Source organism: Arachis ipaensis, chromosome B1 (assembly GCF_059453495.1).
Source record: "Arachis ipaensis isolate K30076 ecotype BB chromosome B1, ASM5945349v1, whole genome shotgun sequence".
NCBI classification, from domain to species: Eukaryota; Viridiplantae; Streptophyta; class Magnoliopsida; order Fabales; family Fabaceae; genus Arachis; species Arachis ipaensis.
In genome coordinates this window covers 110926131-110930328 of record NC_142436.1, presented here as the reverse complement: position 1 = coordinate 110930328, position 4198 = coordinate 110926131, and positions in this window count along the sequence as shown.

The following is a 4198-nucleotide window of genomic DNA, read 5'->3' as shown; positions in this document are numbered from 1 at the left end:
ATTTTGGGAGCAAATCAACACCTCCCTAGGAGAATAAAGTTCCAACATGGGACAATTAAGGGTGGAACATCAAGAACACTCCATCATCCTTCATGAAATTAGAGAAGATCAAAAAGCAATGAGGGAGGAGCAACAAAGATAAGGAAGAGACATAAAAGAGCTCAAGGACATCATTGGTTCCTCAAGAAAGAAACGCACCCATTGATGACAAGTCATCCTAGCCTATTTTAACCAATCTTTTCCTTTTGTTTTCATTAGCATTATGCACTTTCTTGAACCATAAGCAAGCTAATTGAGTAGATTTTCATGTTTCCCTTGATTGAATCAACCATGTATAAATTCATGCCATTTCATGAGGTTTTATGCTATAATTGTTGCATATTATGATAGAATGAATATCTCATGATTATGAGCATAGCTTTGATGTGTTTGGTTGATTAATTATAGGTGAAGAAAGCTTGGAGAAAGGTTGAAGCAAGAAGGAATAGCTAGGAGTAAAGAGAAGACAATGGAATAAGTGAAATTGAACCAGGAAGCAAAAAGTTGGACCTAAAGTTAGCATCAAACTTTTGCACAAACTTTTGGTTGAAAAGTTAGCCCCAACGTTAGCCCCCTAACTTGGAGGCTAACGTTGGAACTTGAAAATCACTCCCTGGGTACCAAAAGTTTGAGCCAACGTTAGCCCCCTAACTTTGAGGCTAACGTTGGCACATGAAATTCACCCCTGGGCACCAAAAGTTTGCGCCAACGTTAGCTCCCTAACTTTGAGGCTAACGTTGGCATGAAGAAAACCTCCCTGGGCACCAAACGTTTGCGCCAACGTTAGCCCCCTAACTTTGAGGCTAACGTTGGCACATGAAAATCACAAGGAGGAGCAAAAGTTTGCGCCAACGTTAGCCCCCTAACTTGGTGGCTAACGTTGGCGCCACAAGTACTCAAGGTAAGGCCAACGTTAGGGCCAAAGTTAGACCCCTAACGTTGGCACCAACGTTCATATCAGCAAAGTGGTGTTAGCTGATATGAAAAGTTGGAGCAAAAGTTAGACCCCTAACTTTTGCTCAAACTTTTGGTCCAACTTTTGCAAAACTCCAACCCGGTTCAATTGGTTCACTTTGGTTCTTCTCCAAACTTCAAGAGCAATCAACCAAGGCCTCTTTCAACCCAATTCCACCAAGAGCAAAGGCCCAACTCAAAGCTTGAAGATCATTTAAAGAAAGTGTATAAATAGGATAGAATTCAAGTTCTTCGGGGAGCTTTCCTTTTGGAATTTTTATAATAGTTTTCGGAGAGCTTTGGATATTGAGTGAACTTTAATTTCTTTGTCTTGGGGAAGGAGAATTCACTTCTCTTCCTCTCAGTTTTATTGCTTTCAATTTCAATTACAATTGTCTTGGATCTTGGGTTAGAGAATTGAAGAAATTCTGTTTCAATCTCATCCTTTGATCTCTCTGTTTATTTACTGCAATTGAATTTCCGTTTCTGTTACTTGCTTCTCATCTACTTTCCTTGCAATTTACAATTCCCTTGCAATTGTTCTTGTTGGATCTAGGAAGGCATTGAGATCTAGACTTGGTTTTCTAGTCTCTGGGTCCTGAGATCTGAATTCCCAAATTACATTTTGTTTCTTGCTTTTAATGTTCATTTACTTTACTGCCTCAAGATCCGATTCAACCCAGATCTTCTTTCACTCTTTTGTTTGATGCAAGTTACTTTTCTTTGTTTAATTTCTGCAAACCCAACTCCCAATCCCTTTTACATTTCGAGCCATTTACATTTCTTGCACTTTAAGATTCCGCAATTTACATTTCTTGCATTCTAAGTTTCTGCTATTTAATTTCTTGTTCTTTAAGATTCAGCACTTTAATTCCCTGTTCTCTTTACTTCCATGCAATTTAATTTCTGCAAATCACAAAACACTCAACCAAATCTTGATTCGCTTGACTAAATTAACCACTAAGCTAAAATTGCTCAATCCTTCAATCCCTGTGGGATCGACCTCACTCCCGTGAGTTTTTATTACTTGATACGACCCGGTACACTTGCCGGTTAGATTTGTGTGTTTTGGGAGAAATTTATTTTTCACCAAAATACTCATCAAGTTTTTGGCGCCGTTGCCGGGGATTGATTAGATTGACAATGATTAAGTGAAGTGGTGATCTAGATCAAGCACTTTTCTTTAATTTTGATTAACCCACTAACTGTTTGATTTTTTGCTTAAACTAACTAACACTTCAATCTGGCAGTAAATTGAAGTGTCACTGATTTTGTGCATTTCTCATGCTCTGCTTGTATGTCAGGTACAATAAGAACCATACCCAATTTTCATGAACAAGACGAAAGAACTCTCAGGAGGTTAAGAAGAGCTGAAAGATGGAAAAACATTGTTGGAGAAGAGGAATCAGACGAAGAATTCCAAGAGATGGAGGAACATTTAACCAATCCACCAGGTGGAGAAGACAACAACAATGACAACCCACCCCAGAGGAGAGTTTTGGCTTCCTATACCTTTGCAAATCCTAGACATTGTGGGAGCAGCATCTTGGCTCCAAATGTCAATGCTAACAATTTTGAACTCAAACCACAACTCATCACCTTGGTTCAGAACAATTGCTCTTTTGGTGGAGGACCACTTGAGGACCCACACCAACATTTATCCACTTTCTTGAGGATATGCAACACTGTCAAAACTAATGGAGTGCCCCCTGACAGTTACAAGCAGATGCTATTCCCATTTTCCCTCAGGGACAAGGCCACTCAATGGTTGGAATCTTTTCCAAGGGACAGCATCAACAACTGGGATGATTTGGTAACCAAGTTTCTTGCCAAGTTTTATCCACCTCAGAGGATTATAAGGTTAAAGGCTGAGGTTCAAACATTTACATAAATGGAGGCCGAACCTATCTATGAGGCATGGGAGAGGTACAAGGCTCTGATCAGGAAATATCCCCCTGCCATGTTTAATGAGTGGGAAAAGCTTCAGAACTTCTATGAAGGCTTAACACTGAAATCCCAGGAAGCTTTGGATCATTCAGCTGGAGGTTCCTTGCAACTCATGAAAACTGCAGAAGAGGCTCAAGAACTCATTGATATGGTGTCCAACAACCAATATTTCTTTGCTCATCAAAGAGGCCGCCAACCATCACAAAGGAGAGGAGTAATGGAGCTAGAAGGAGTGGATTCAATCCTAGCTCAAAACAAGATGATGCAGCAGCAAATTCAACAACAATTTGAGCAAATAGCCAAGAGGATTGACAGTCTCCAAGTTGCAGCAGTTAACACTAGCCAACCATCAACCACATGGGGACAGAGTGAAGAAACTCAAGAAGAACAACAACAAGAGCAAGTACAGTATATGCACAACCAAGGACCAAATGAAGTGTATGGTGATACATACAATCCATCCTGGAAAAACCACCCAAACCTCAGATGGGGAGATAACCATACCCAAAACCAATAACCATGGCAGAGGAACTCCAACCAACACAACCCAAGAAGCAACCAAAACCACAACCAGCAGTAAACTAACCAAAACCCCTACAGAAAACCTCAAAACAACTACCCCAACCTCAACCAATACCAATCTAATAACCAACCCACCAACCAAAATGCCTACCATCCACCACCCACATCTCATAACCCACCTCAAGTATCACCTGAAGCCCAAAGAATCACTCACTTGGAGGCCATGATAGACAAAATGTTGAAACACCAGGAAATGGTAACCAAGAATCAGGAAGCCTCCCTGAAGAGCCTAGAGAGACAGATGGGGCAACTCTCCAAGCAAGTATCTGTTGAGAGACCTTCAAACTCACTGCCCAGTGACACAATTCCAAATCCCAAGGAGGAATGTAAGGCAATACAATTAAGGAGTGGAAGAACATTGATAAGCAACAATGACACTACAAGGAAGCAAGCAGAGAACATCAAAGAACCAACGGAGAATGAGAATCAAACAAAGGCAGATGAGGCTAAGGAGCAAGTTGTGATGCCAAACAAAGGCACTGAGAAACTTAAAGAGAAGGACAACCAGCCGCATAGCTCAAAGGAAGTAGCTCAGGGACAGCAGCAATTAGGAAAGAGCATCACACCTCCACTGCCATATCCCCAGAGGTTTAACAAAGAGGTTAAAGACCAGCATTTTCACAAATTCCTTGAGATTTTCAAGAAGCTAGAAATTAATATCCCCTTGGCTGAAGCA